This window comes from Acinonyx jubatus, chromosome B2, assembly GCF_027475565.1.
Source record: "Acinonyx jubatus isolate Ajub_Pintada_27869175 chromosome B2, VMU_Ajub_asm_v1.0, whole genome shotgun sequence".
Taxonomy (NCBI): domain Eukaryota; kingdom Metazoa; phylum Chordata; class Mammalia; order Carnivora; family Felidae; genus Acinonyx; species Acinonyx jubatus.
Window position 1 is genome coordinate 59,839,584 of NC_069385.1, and position 16,023 is coordinate 59,855,606.

General features: G+C 32.9%; 1 protein-coding gene across 4 annotated transcripts in view; it reads right to left on the reverse strand.

Moving 5' to 3' along the window:
- The window catches only part of GRIK2 (glutamate ionotropic receptor kainate type subunit 2), a 648,818-nt gene that overhangs the window by 534,475 nt on the left and 98,320 nt on the right, over window positions 1–16,023 (reverse strand). The window lies entirely within an intron of this gene.

Here is a 16,023-nt window from a genome sequence, read left to right on the forward strand (position 1 = left end):
CCTATTATGTGTAGTTATAAAGAACAGACTTTCCAAACTAATAGTAATTGTGTATGAAGGAAAGTAAATTTCTGAATGAGGGTCTACGTCTCAGTGTATGATTTCAAGATTCCTAAAATAGTCAAACCAAATTCACAAAGGCCATGAAAAATAAAACATCTGACCCTAACAGTCATGTTTAATTAAATATATGAAAGAATTCATGTGAATACAGTGGTCCTAACTGATTCCAAGCTTCGTGGAAAGTCACATGGTTATCTTTCCTACTTTCCACAGAGAATGGTTTGAATAATTTAAGAGAACATCACTCTGATAATACTAAGAACAGAGGGTTTTCACCAGTGTAGCATTTCTAACCTGATTTAGATAAATCTCAAATTAATGTAATGGTTTATTGGTATGAAAACCTAAAATGCACTTTGTATCAGACTAATTTCTGCAAAAACATCCCTTATATCTTTGCCCAATTCACAGCTCTCACAAAATATGCACATGGATGTACAATTTGAGACCTCTGAATTTATAAAACTCTTAGTGTTTTAAAATATATCAGTAGCTAACCATATTGGCAGCTGCTTTCCAAATTAGAAAGAAAAACTCTATCGATCTTTAACAATCACTAGTCTACCCCATCAAGAAATGAAAATGAAAACACCTGTAAATGATGATTTTAATTACATTTTTTGGAACTCTGATCTTTTTAAACTATATATTCATCTAGTATATATAAAACCAAATACATATGTGGAAGTTGAAAATTTCAGTCCTAAAATCACATATTTAGAAATATCCATATTTATACTATTTTTAAAACTATTTTAAATGAATACATTTAGAGTCATTCAGGCATAGAACACATATTCTCTCTACTTCTATATTATATTGAAGGATTAAGGTGATGGAAAGGATATGGATGTTTAAATTTCATATGAAAATAAAATTTTTTTAAAAGGAAACATTTAGTTTCCTTCCTTCCAACTTCCTTCATTTAGAAAGAAAAAAAAAGTCACACTCTCTAAAATGAGTCCTAATTCCCAAGTAAAGTATCCCTAACTAGAGACTGGCCCAATAGGGGTGTTCAGCCTGTGGGTGCTATGGGCTTGGACCATAGCTTCACCACTTAAGAGCTGTGTGACTGTGGATAAGGTAATGAATCCCAGTATGCATTATCTTTCTCATCTGAAGAACGAGAATAATTATAATGTATATTTCACTGAATGATAATAAGCATTAAATTTGTTCATTTATACAAAGCACGACAGTGATGTCTGGTACATAGTAAGTACACAAAAAAGCTTGTATTCTGTTTATTAATTTGCAATTTGTTAGCCTATTCCTAATAACAGAATATGCTATCCTAATTTAAAACTTTTATGTGCCTTTTTAAATTTTACTTTTAATATATTTTAGTGTTTAAAAAAAAACTTTATCAAGGGAATGATTAGAGATTGCCACTCCTTTTACTCTACTTTTCAGACAAAAAGTGTCTTTTGCTTTTTAAGTTTGTCAAGTAGATATTGTCTGTACAAGAATCTGTGTAAGTCTATTCTTCTTTAGGGTCTTTCTTAGAGAGAAATGAGAGTTGACTGTCTTTTTTCCCTCCCTTACTTCTCAATTTAAATTGGCACATGAGCTAACACATTTGGGACTTTGTGAAACTAGACCAATAAACTAGGGGATACATATGCATTCACTAAGGAAATATCTATGTGATATTAATGGTACTGTTCTAGTACCATTATCTCAGTTTTCCATATCTGATAAAATAGGACCAATCACATTTTTAGTTTAGTGTTATTGCTAATAACTACAGAAGTCACAGAGAACTGAAGCATTGAAGGACAGGGTCAGCAGGCCTGAGACAAGGTGTAGAAACACTCTTCACTTTTCTCTAAGGAAGTACAAGGCCACAGCCAGCTGATTAACGTAAGAAAACTTCCACAAGTTATTGGCAAAGGACATCAGCTTGAGCAACATTTTCAAAGGAAGTAACAAATGAACTTCTCTTAGCGCACAACGTGCCAGGTCCTAGAAGATGTGAAACAGAACAGTGGAAAACTCATACAAATGAAATGAAGTATGGGAATGTATGTTAACTGAACAATGTGAAAAATAAAAACAAGGTGATTCTTGACAATCTAAGACATCAAATTCACCAAAGACTAAATAAACACAGTATTTTTTAAACAATCCCAAAGCTGCATTTTACCAAGTAAGGTTTTTCCTTAAAAGAAACAAAAATTATTTGCCAAGTACACCTATTCCAAAAAAATACTAACTGAACAAATATGACATCTGAGCTGCAAAAACTAACCATTTCTCACTCCTCTCTACAACTCACCATGATTATGTCTAGGGACACATTTTTGCATGTAAGTTTCTGATGGTATATGGGAAATACATAGCTCACACAATGGGTATTCTGGGCTACAAAACTAAAAGGTGACTTCTTGCTTCAGTAAGATTTTACCTTATTTCTTTATGTGTAATCTCACAAACTCCACAAAAATTTTAAATAATTTACAATGAATTTAATAATCAATAAAACAAAGTATTTTATATTATACTTGTTTAGCTAAAAATTCTATTGCTAAATACAAGCTGTCAACTCCTAGTCCTGGGTATAATTACCAACCTAGTATAATTTATATTATTCTTCTTACCCTGTATACCAGCAAAACAAATAAAAAGTTAATTTTACTGTATTTCAAATGAAAAATAAATCTGAAAGAAAAAATTAGTGGCAAAATCTGAATTATGGTGTAGTGAGTTTTTTTCTTAGTTTTCTATAGTTTCCATATACACTATAGTAATGTCTTAAATAAGAAAAAAAAAGAATATAACAAAATGGAGCTCACTGACCTGGTAAAATGATTCATATCCTTGTACCTGAGTATAGTATTGATGACAAATGATCCCTTGCAAAACACAAAATTTTAAATATATTTTATTTACATTTCAGGAAACTATATAAAATGTCATGCAATATTTGGAGTGTTCCATGCACTAATGCAATTACTTGAGTGGGGCCAAACATAAATATGTAATTCAAATTATTACCCACCTTCCAATTTATATTTATTATATAGATATATATAGCCAGAGTATTTGCCTATAAAATAAAGGGAATAGTATTTAGACATATCTGGTTCTAAATTTTTTATATTTATTAGAAGTCTCTTAGTTAAACCATGATGCCACAAGTTGCGTTCTCTGACTTATACCTTACTTGTACCCGCCCCCCACAGCACTTTGAGATAGCCTATCTTCTCCCTTCCTCCTCCCACAACTTCTTGCTGCACCATCTTGCCTTCTTCTATATTCAGCCTAGAAAATGAGGAAGCATATAGTTTGATTTAGAGAAAGCCATAAGCACAACCAAAATTTTACTGACTGAAAACTGAGAAGAATGTCAAAGCACATGTGGAGTTTTGTTCAAAGCACAGAAAGAGTGTAGAACACTCCAAAACTTACATGGGTACAATAAATTTAGACTGGGAAATGTGTACTAAATGTGTACTAAAAACCCCCTTTTACATAAAAAATCTCAGCAAAGTATCAAGAAAAATGTCAAAATTAGAATAATATAACTTCTTTGGGTCCCTTCCAAGAAAAACTAATTACAAAATGTATACCTAGGGAATGGAATTAATTTATTTTTCAGTTAATCATTTGATGTTGGGCTGTCTACCGAAAATGATGACTTTGGATAAGTGACATTATTGTTTTTTTTAATTTCCTTCAAAACCTCAGTAAGATTTATGAAATCAAACAGCCTCTCCTCATTTTTCCCTCCCTCTTTCCTACCATTCATAGTCAAATGTCTTGACAAAGAACAGTTTACTATATCTGTGTTCTCATCTCCTATTCATCAATTTACTTTGGACTGGATCTTAATTCCCCCTCCCCTATCTCCACTGAAACTGTTCTCACCAAGGTCAACAATGAATACTGTACTAAAACAAAAAACAAACAAAACAAAATTTTTCAATACCCAATGTATTTGATTTCTCTATAGAGAAACATGGTTGACTTCTCTTCTGCTCCTTAAAACTCGGACTTTTCTAGGCTCCAATCTCCTGGCTTTTTCCTATTTTGTTTACTCCTTAGTCTTCCTTGGGGCTCTCTTTTCTCTACATTTCACTTAGATGTTGGGTTTTAATTTTCTTAGGCCTTCTTCTCCTCTGTCAGCAGTATCACCTACAGCACACACGCCTTCCTGTCAATCACAATTCACTGGAGCAGTCATCCCCATATACAGGGAGGGCAGGCATCAGATTACACTCCAGAATATTTGTCTCTCCCACTTTGGGTGAGAATCTAGTGAGATAATGAAAATTTTGAATTACAATGATGGCAGAGGGATTAATAACAATGGAAAGAAGGCATTACCTCATTTTTAAGAAGTAGTAATTATTTTTTTTATCTTTAGTGCTTCAATTCATACATTATATATGAATGCATTTACTAGCCCCCTGACATCCAGTCATCCTAGCACTCTCCCCACAAGAGAAACCACTGTCAATAATTATGCATCATTCTAGTACCATTCAAAGTAATTACAATAGTACATAAAAACTACATACTGAATTAATTGATATATAAAACAATTACATATTAATTACCTTTATTCTTACATTTTACATAAATATGTTATACTCCACTGAATATGTAACGCTCCACTGAACATGCTTGTCACATAAGGCTATTTGTGCCAATGCATTTCTAAGGATTATACTCCAAGAAATGATATCACTATGCCAAAGGGAATAGATGCACTTTTTATGTTTAATAGGCAATGTCAAATTGCCCTATAGATATGTTTTAACAATGAATAGTCTCATCAACAGTAAATGAGAGTATCTATTTTCCTATATCAATTTCATTAATTTTGATAATAAATAATATTTTATTATTATATTAATTATTATTACAATAGTATAGATAAGGAAACTAATATTCAGATATGCAAAGAACTCTCCCAATGTCACACTGTTAGTAAGCATTAGGGCCAGGTTTCAAATGACATTACTCTAGTTCTTTCTATAGACTTTGCTGCTTTTGAAAAAATACAAATGGGTAAGTCAGATGTAGAATCTACAGGACATTCTGACTCATCATTGCCTCACTTGTCAATATGAATATAAAGCCCATCAGAATATGTCTAGACACAATAAAGTCTGGTCATTGAGTAGATAAATGTGACATATTTTGCCATGGAAGTATCTGTGCAGCAATTAAGCCATCCACAATTATAAAGCAAGATAATTGGTATAAGTAATTTGATAAAAATCACTGCTTAATGTAATGATTTTAAAATTTATAATATATGCATAACATTAACTGGTCTTTGAATTTTTAATTAATGGCTTATTCTAGAAAAAAATGAAACTACCTTCAGTTCTCAAGCTCCTTAGTTAGTTTTAAAAATTGTTTAAGAACAGATGTCTAGAAAAGAAGTCCTCCCTATTGACTAGAAAGAAAAAAAAAAAACCTCTCAGATATATTTATGTAAAATTACATTTTAATGCTTAAATACAGATTGAAGTACTTGAGAGTTTTTCCCAGATCCTTTTTTTATTCAGAATGCTTTTTGTGATTTTGAGTATGTTCTGAAAGCTTTGTTTATCTTTACTTAAATCTGTACTTATATGATTGTCAGGAGAGTTGGTCCTCACTCTGAGAAAACATTCCTGTCATTAATATTGAAAAGGTAACTCAGCATTATAATTATCTCGATATGTGGCACTCTCCATTTTTTGATTAAAAAAAACAAATTAGAGGAAAGTTATCAAAGTATTGATGACAAAAACTAGCATTTACCAAATACCTAGGCAGTGATCTAAACATTTGACATACCTTATATTATTCTACATAAAATGCTGAAAGGTAGATAGTGTTATACTCAATTTACAGATATATTCAACCTGATGAAATTGGAGAGCTGAGTTGTGATCCACATCTAGTTTGGATTTTGGTAGTGGATACTTTCCACGATATTATATTGATAAAAGATGCAGAATGAGTTATTACCAATATCATGAACTGCTAATAAACATAAATAAAAGCCTTTGAGATATAATGGTTCTCAAATAATAATTTTAGTCTTCCAGCGATGTGCTTTTTTAGTATTTACTTCTTTCCATCAATCATGTAAGACAGAAGTACTATCAAGAAAAGAAAATTCACATTTTTTTCTAACATTTAGTTTACCTGTTTAAATTCATGCAAAATTACACAGAGGAAATTCATCAGGTATTTTAAAACTCATCAAGACCAGGTTGAAAACCACCAGAAGTAGTTTCCTGCAAAGTCACCTTAACCCAAAACTTAGTCAATTGTCTGTTCCAACAAATTTAGTTTGATATATGAACAGTAAGGTTGTCTAGAAAACTTACAGATCACTCCAATCTCAGCAATGAATATAAAGATTAAAAACAAATGTTGAAAAAAAAACCTTCTGATCCCTAACATAAATCCCATATATCTGTGAGTCATAAATTCTAACTTATCATTATAGTGATAGGCCTACACTTAGCTGAAAATTTAAAATTCCTAGACTCATTTGATTTTTAAAAATTCAATATCAAAGATAATTGACTTTTTAGGGAAAAAAAGCATATATAAATAATATTGACAGTTTGATGAAGGATAGAATTTACTTTAAGGCCTTTAATCTAGAATCTACCATTATTTAAATTAATTCTTAGGTCAAATTATTTCACTTCACAGTGTTTCAGGTTCCTATATCCATAAGCCAGGATGACATTTTCTTCCAACAGTGTTCTAGAGAATCAAAAAGCCAAAAATCATATATTATATAAATGTTATATTATACAAAATATAGATTATATATGCAATACCATGAAAACCTAGAATACTCAGTCTGGTCCTTTCCTGCTACCAAAAGGAAATTATCCGTTCACTTTGTCCCACCATCAATTAATTAAAGAAGGAAGTGAACAAATACTCACTGAGTACTAAGTAAGTGCCAAGCACTGTTACAGGCTTTGCAGCACAGTTGTTACCCTAAAGTATACACCCATACTGTATCTATAAACAAACCTACAAGTAGCAAGAAAATAGTGCAATTTGAAAACATAAATTTTAGTGGCAGAAATAAGAACTATCAAATATTACAAATAAATAACACATTTCTGCAAAATCAATAATTTTCTTCAAAAAGACAAGAAATAACAAGTGTTAGTAAGAATGTAGAGAATAGGAAACCTTCATGCACTCCTGGTGGGAATGTAAATTGGTGCAGCCACTATGACAAACAGTACAGGGATTCCTCAAAAAAATAAAAACAGAACAACCCATAGGATACAACAATTCCACTACTGAGTATTTAACTGAACAAAACAAAAATGCTAATTTGAAAAGAAATGCACCTCTATGTTCACTGCAGTATGATTTGTAATTGCCAGGACAGAGAAGCAACCTAAGTGTCCATCAATAGATAAAAGGATAAAAAAGATGTTATATATATAAGAATGACAATCTTCCCATTTGTGACAACATGGATGGACCTAGAAGGTGTTATGCTAAGTGAAATAAGTCAGAGAAAGACAAATACCATATGATTTCACTTATATGAGGAATCTAAAATACAAAATAAACAGTAAAACAGAAAGAGACTAATAAATACAGAGGACAAATTGGTGTTTGCCAGAGGGGAAGGAGGTGGGAGGAAGACAAATAGGTAAAGGGGATTAAGAGGCACAAACTTCCAGTTATAAAATAAATAAGTCACAAGGATGAAAAGTACACCATAGGGAATATAATCAATAATATTGTAATAACTTTGTACAGTGACAGATGGTAATCAGATTTATCATGGTGATCATTTCATAATGTATATAAATGTCAAATCACTATGTTATGTACCTGAAACTAATATAATATTGTATGTCAACCATACCTCAATTAAACAAAGAGAGAAACAAAAAGGAAAACATAAAAATAAACCAGGGGATTTAAGGAAATCACATCATCAAAGTACATTAAAATGTACGTAAATATCACTGCCACTTTCATAACCCAATACAATCCCAAGCTTTATTTGCTACAGAATTGAGTGTTCTAAAACAAATAGTCTTTATATTATGACAGCAATAAAATGTACTAAAATACCAATAAAAAGCATAAAGTTTGCAAAATAAAATATAATATTTTAATAAAATATTTTAATAAAATATAATATTTATTTTATTATATTTTAAATATAATATTTTATTTTAAATTGACTTGTATTTGGTAAGTGAAAGAAAATAGCCTTGCTGTATTACTGACTTTTTCTAAAGCAAACGTGATCATTGCATATCTTTTGGAAACACATCCCATCTTTACAGTATTTATAACAGTGTTTATTTAAAAAAAATGAGTTTGTAAAAATAATTAATGTTTAACATTTAACTTGGAATTTTTCAATTAGCATAACTTAGAATATTTTAACCATAAATATCTATTTTTTAGAGTAAAATTTCATAACATTTTTAAAATGCAGAATATCAAGTTAACTTTAAATTAGCTATAAATGTGAACATATGGAACTTTTAAGATAAGGAATAAATTTTTTGTTCTAAGTATGACATTTTATGATATTAGGTACATAAAAAAGAATAAGTGATGATACATTCAGCACTCTTAACTTCATACTCCCATCTGGTGGAACAAAAATGTAATCACCTCATTTTAAAATGTGAAAATTAAAGGTGCAAAATATCATATTATAACAAAGCTTAGTAAAAAGTGAATAGATTTAAACCCCCAAACTATACATATTTATGATTCATTCATTTAGTCATTCATTTTGCACTAAGTCACCAAAATACTTATTGAACATTACCACGTGCCCAACACTATGGCAGGCATTGGAATCAGATGGTTAAAAAGTCAGACAATCTCTGACATTGTGGAGCTTACCATCTAATGCAGACGGCATGGGTTGAATAAGTAAATGGAAAGTGGCTACTGAATCATGCGTTGTGGTAAGACTATAAAGGAAGGGGAAGAAAGTATGATGAGAAAGAACAGAAGGCAGATTTCTTACATCGGTTTACTCAAAGAAACAAAATTATTGGAGAATGAAAAAGAAAGTGAGTAAAACAGAAACACATCCAGAAAAAAAAAAGAGTAGATATGAAAGCCTTGAGTTAGAAAGGAGTGTAGTGTTTTTAAAAAGACCAGAGTGGCTGGAACAGTGTGTGAGAAGCACAGAGGAGCTGAGAGTGCTTACTAGATTTATTTCGCCTCATGAAAATTGTGTAGTTTTAACTTCAAAGACTTTTTAACCTACTTAGTCCCCTTTAACCAAACAAAGCCAGGAGCCATCAAGTAACAAAGTTATTTCTCAAACCATGATCAAAGCCATTTCAAAGGTTTATTTGATCAGTCTCTCTTCAAATCCTTATGCTATCAGCTAAACTGAGTAAATTAATGTGGGCCTAATATATACGTGACTTTCAAGCTCAGAATAACTACAGATTTTTTTTTTAATTGAAAGCTCACTCTAACTCATTATTTGGGGTTAACACTAGTAAATGATCACTTAAACTTCAAAAAAAAAATAAATCCAAAAGCATGCTCTTCCTCATTAAATGTGAAAGAAATAAATTATACTTCACGGGTGCTTAGTTATTCTCTAAACCTTGTTACTTTAAAAGACACAGATTTTGTTTTTCTTGGGCGCTGAAAATGAAGCATTTTTCTAGATGCCAAGTTAATCCTTGTTGGCAAAATACATACCATGCATAGTGTTTGTGCAATTTGTAATTACAAACTGACACCCACTGACAATACAGAATAGCTTCTACCCCAGCAAGTAGTTACAAATATTGAAGACCATTGTCTGATCCCATAAGGCACATCATTAACTTTCATTATTACTAATGGGAGTTATGGGCATACTTCCAAAGTAAATCACAGGCATTATGTCACATCACTGCTCCTAAAAAGGCTTTATTTTCAGGTTGGATATTTTTGGCCATGCAGGCATTTGGCTATTTTATTTTTCTCCTTAGAAAAGTTCAGATACACAAAATACCAGTATACATCTTTCATTTCTCATCTTTTTCTTCCCTCTTATATAATTTTAGGAAAAAAAACATTAAATTCATATAAATATTATATAGAAAATTCTGATGTTTTATGTGTGTGTGTGTGTGTGTGTATATATATATATATATATATACATATGTGTGTGTATTTGTATAATATATCACCCACCATCGATAAGTGAAATGTACATTCCCATATACTCTTTTTGACATATGAATTGATATCATCTGTATCGTATCTGGCAATGTGAATTGGAAGCCTTAAAAACATTCCTAACATTTTGTTAAATAATTCTACAATAAGATGTTGTCATAAAAAAAAATCAGAGATGCCTATGTGCCCATGAATTCAAACATCTTGGAGAAGTAAATGAATTCTCCATAATACATGGAAACCAATCCAATCTTACCTGTAAGTTAAAGGCTGAATGACACAATTAATAAATGGGAATTTAGATAAATAGTTTGTAGGTAGGTAGCTAGGTAAGTGGATAGGTAGGTACGTAGTATAGAAACATAGACAATAGATTATATAACATATAGCATATACAAGTATATTAATGTAATTTATTTATTGTAGATAACATAATAGATAAAATAGACAAAAGTCTGAAGAAAGTATCAAAATACTGACAATATCCAAATGAAGGAATTACAGATAATTTTCCTTATTATGTCTCTACACATATATTTATAAGATATTAAATAAGACATTATTTGTTTTTAAATGTATTACAGTATATATTTGCTGTGAACTATGTACTGCAACTTGGTATTCCAAAATCTCTACAACAAATACTAACTAGTTTTATAAACAGTATAATCAGTAAAATAATAATGGTTAAAGTTTTTTTTTTCACATTTTCTATCATCTTTGATGTAAAAAAATTTTTTTGAAGTTTATTTATTTTGAGAGACTGAGCACAAGTGGGAGAGGGGCAGAGAGAGGGAGAGAATCCCAAGCAGGCTCCTCACTGTTAGCACAGAGCCCAACATGGGGCCCAATTGTAGGAACTGTGAAATCATGACCTGATCTGAAATCAAGAGTCAGATACTTAACCAACTGAGCCACCCAGGCACCCCTTTTTCTAATTTTTTAATTTAAATTCCAGGTAGTTAACATAGACTATAATATTATTTTCATGTGTACAATATAGCAATTCAACACTTCCATATATCACCTGGTGCTCATCACAAGTATGCTCCTTAATCCCCATCACCTATTTGACTAATGCCCACCTTGCCTCTGATAACCATCAGTTTGTTCTCCATAGTTAAGAGTCTGTTTGTCTCTCTTTTTTCCCTTCGTTAATTTGTTTTGTTTCTTAAATTCCACATATGAATTAAATCATACGGTATTTGTCTTTCTCTGACTGACTTATTTTGCTTACCATAATACTCTCAAGCTCCATTCACATCTTTGCAAATGATAAGATTTCATTCTTTTTTATGGCTGAGTAATATTCCACTGCATACTTCTACCATATCTTCTTTATGCATTCAACAATTGATGGACACTTGGGCTGTTTCCATAATTTGGCTAATGCAGATAATGTTTCTATAAACATTGGGGTATATGTGTATCCCTTTGAATTAGTACTTTTGTATTCTTTGTAAATACCTAGTAGTGCAATTGCTAGATCATAGGGTGGTTCTATTTTTAACTTTTTTTAAATCTCCTTAAACTTTTTTTAATTTTATTTATTTATTTTGTGAGAGAGAGAGAGAGAGAGAGAGAGTGCATGAGAGGGAAAGGGGCAGAAAGAGAGGGAGAGAGTGTCGAGCAAGCTCCATAGTATCAGCACAGAGATCATGACCTGCGCCGAGATCAAGAGTTGGGTGCTCAACCTACTGAGCCACCCAGGCACCCCTACATTCACAGTAATTATTGACAGATATGTATTTACTGCCATTTTATTACTTGTTTTGTGGTTTTTTCTGGAAATTTTCTCTGATCCTTCCTTGTCTTTCTTTCATGTTTTCCTGATTTTCTTTACTGATATGTTTGGATATCTCTTTATTCTTCACATGTTTATTAGTGGTTTTGGATATATTAATACCATTATGTTTGTATACAATCTCTTCTGCAAATAGCATCTATATTAAGTTGATGGTTGTTCAAGTTTGAAACCATTCTTTTCCCCTCTCTTCCCTACATTTTAGGTATATATTATTATATTTTATCCTTTTGTGAGTTCCTTGACTGATTTTAAGAGAAATATTCATTTTTACTGCTTTATGCTGTCAGTTTTAGTCTCCCTTTTCCACTCAAAGAGTCCCCTTTAATATTTCTTGCAGGGCTGGTTTACTGGTCACAGACTCATTTAGATTTTGTTTATCTGAGGAACTCTTTATCTCTCCTATTCTGAATGATAGCCTTCCTGGATAGAATATTTTTGGCTACAAATTTTTCCCATTTAGCACTTTGAATATATCATGCCACTCCCTCTGGCTTGACAAATTTCTGTTGAAAAATCTTCTGCTATCCTTATGGGTTTTCCTTGTAAGTTAAGGATTTCTGTTGTCTTTCTGCTTTTAAGATTTTTTTTTATCACTGTATCTTGCAAATTTAATTACAGTATATCTTAGTGTGGGCCTGCTTTTTGTTGATTTGATGGGTGTTCTATGTGCCTCCTGGATCTGGATGTCTGTTTCTTCACCCAGGTTAGGGAAGCTTTCAAATAAAAGCCCTAAGTTTATTTTAATGTTGCATAATTCTTTTTTCTCTCTTTTGTTCAGCTTCATCACTTCATTGCTTTCTATTAATTCATTCTATTAAGTCATTTATTTATTCTTCTGTTTCTTCCAGCCTGCTATTCATTGTATCATGCATGTTTCTAATCTTGTTTATTATTGTATTCTTCATCTCTGATTGATTCTTAACATTTTAATTCTATGGTAAAGGTCTCACTGATGTCTTCTATTCTCCAAGCCCAGTGAGTATCCTTGTGGCCACTGCTTTAAATTCTCCATCAGGCATGTTACTTATATCTATCTCATTTAGCTCTCTGGCCATGCCTTTATCTTGTTCTTTCATTTGGGATAATTTCCTCTATCTTCTTTTGTCTGAGTCTTTGCCTTCTTCAGTGTGTTTTAAAAGCCAACTATGTCTCCTGCTCCTGAAAAAAGACTTCTCTTATGAAGAAGACCTCCTGTAGTGCCCAGGTCCCGGTGCTTTAAGGAGTATCTCTGGTGTGTGTTGCATTTTCTCTGCTGCTGTGTTCTCGTTGCTCTATCCTTCAGGCCAGTCATCTGCAAAGACACTCCTTGCCTACTATAGGCAATGTTTGGTTTCTGGCCTGAAAATGTCAAGTTTTAACTAGTGTGCTTTGGTCTGCTTGTGAAATAAGATCTGTCACCGCCTCCATGGGAACTGAGGCCCTGCAAAACTCTCTGGTCAGGAGATGTGAGATGCAGTGGGTTAGGCTGGTCTTCTGTGGGAGAGGCTGCCACTCTAGGACTGAGGTGAGTGTGATGGAGAAAGGCAGTTCCATCTGAGTTCAGGGAGGTGGGGCTTACTATAAGCAAGTTAGGCAGCAAGTGTTCATGCTGTGCTGTTTCCCTTAAGTGCCTCTGTGTTTATGCTGAGAGGCAGGGAAGGGAAATGGCACCAGCCAGCTCCTTTGTTCCTAGAGAGGTCTCTCTGTAAATGCTGCCTCCCAGGGGAATGCTCCACGAAGAACAAATAATGTCCCCACTGTGTGCCCCAGGCATTCTTCAGATTGCTATTTCCATGCTGTCTACACCTAAGTTGTTTGCCTGCCTCCTCTCTAGGAGCACCACGGTGCCCTCCAGGCTCTATCCCAACCAAGCCTGCAGACCTTTAAAACTCCACACTTTAAGCCTCACTTGCTGGTTGCAAGAACTCATGAAATTCAGCCCCTCCCATTTTCCAAGCCAATGGCTATGGGGAAATGTTCTCCTTGTGTTCCCCTGTGTGCTCTGCTCTCTCTTGTCCTTGTCCACAATCACGGTCTCCTCTCTCCGTAGCAACCAGGATATGTTTCTCCCCTAAACCCCATCTCTGCACTTCCTACCTTCTTCGATGTTTTCTTCTTCTTCTCTTTTCTCCCTTTAGTTGTGGAGTTCGTTCTGCCAGTCTGCAGGTCAATTTCTGGGGTATTTAGGATGATTTGATAGGTATCTAGTTGTATTCATGGGATGAGGCAAGTCTAGGGACCTCCTACTCTGCTACTATCTTCTTCACCACTCCAATAATTGTTAAAGTTTTTAAAACTCAAGGGTTCTAATGCATATATATTTTTTAAAGAATATGTTCTTATACAAGCAAGAATTTCAACCTGCTCAAGCTCCTTGCCTGGACTTCTGCTAGCCCCTTCACATCCACTCTGTTAATTTTTCCCTTAATACTTATTTCTATTATTTTCCTGGTTACCCTAGAAATTACAGTATACACACTAACCTAACATAATTTAACTTCAACCAGAAGAGTGTAAAGATAACAAAATGCTTTAACTCTAATCACTATCCTTCAAATCTATATTACTTTGTCTAATATTTTACCTCTTGTTTTTAACTTTACAAATTAGACATTATTTCATTTTATAAAATCCATGATTGTTTACATTCACAAACATATTGATCATTTTCTTTGATAATTCTTTTTGTATCCCTGACTTCACTTCAAGGCTCTTTTTTCTTCTACCTGAATTATATTCATTAAAACTTCATTTAGTTATGATTCATTGGTTAGTAAACATTTCTCATTTTTTGTGGTCTGGGACTGTATTTATTTTGCCTGTGTTTTTGAAAAATAATATTACTGAGTATGCGATTCTTAGAAATCTGATGTTTCACTAACTTCTGGTTTCCATTGTATCTATTCAGAAGTTAGCCGTCAGTCTAATTGTGTTCCTTTGTAGGTAATCTGTATTCTGTGTCTTGATGTTTCTTTTTCTGTCTGTCCATAACAGTATAAAGTTTTAATGAAATGTGTTTAGGTATGAATTTCTCTTTTGATTTGTTGGATTTCCTTAATCTGAGGGTTCATGTCTTTAATATTTGCAATAACTTCTTAGGCAGTACCTCTTCGACTGCCTAAGTCACATCTGTGCTATAATATGAATATTCTGCAGATCTTTTAGTTCACTAATTTAGTTCACTAATTCTCTTAGCTATGTCCATTCTACTATTAAAGCCACCTAATGTACTTTACATATGTTATTTTTATAGTCTTTTTGTTGTTGTTCTTCCTTTGATAAGCCATCAATCCCCTTTTTTATTTCTGTTAATATAGTTAATAAGTGTTTTTCTGAATATGATCATTATAATATTCATAGACTTTGAAAGTGTGACTGTAGATTTTTTCTTCTGTCTCTAGTGATACCTGTCTCACCATATATTTAATTGTTGTTATTATTATTTATTTTTGTGTGCGTCTCTGATGTGTGTGTAGGTGTGTGTGTGTGTGTGTGTGTGTGTGTCCATATTACTAGCAGTTATCAAAGGGGGTTGTCTGTCTTTAAAGTCCACTCTGGGGCTCCCTGGATAGTGCAAAATTCCATGTATGGGGCAGAGTAAATACGGGTATAGTCTAGGATATCTTGTGTTCTATAGAAAGAAACCCTCAAAAACAAAACAACAACAACAACAAAAACCCCTTGTTGAGGATATGTCAAAAAGACACAGGAGATAGCTTAGGGCAATGTAGCCTTCAAAAGAACAGTAATTGTAGTTTGTTATAATTCAGGGAATATATACATTTTTTTTAATTTTTAAAAAACTTTATTGTTTTAAAGAGAGAGAGCATGTGCACAAGGGAGGGGCAGAGAGAGAGAGGGAGAGAGAGAATCCCAAACAGGCTCTGTGCTGACATAGGCTTTGATCTCATGAATCGTGAGATCACGACCTAAGCTGAGATCAAGTCAGATGCCTAACTGACCGAGCCACTCAGGCACCCATATATTTTTTTTTAATGAGCCTATAGTGATGCTCAAAAGAG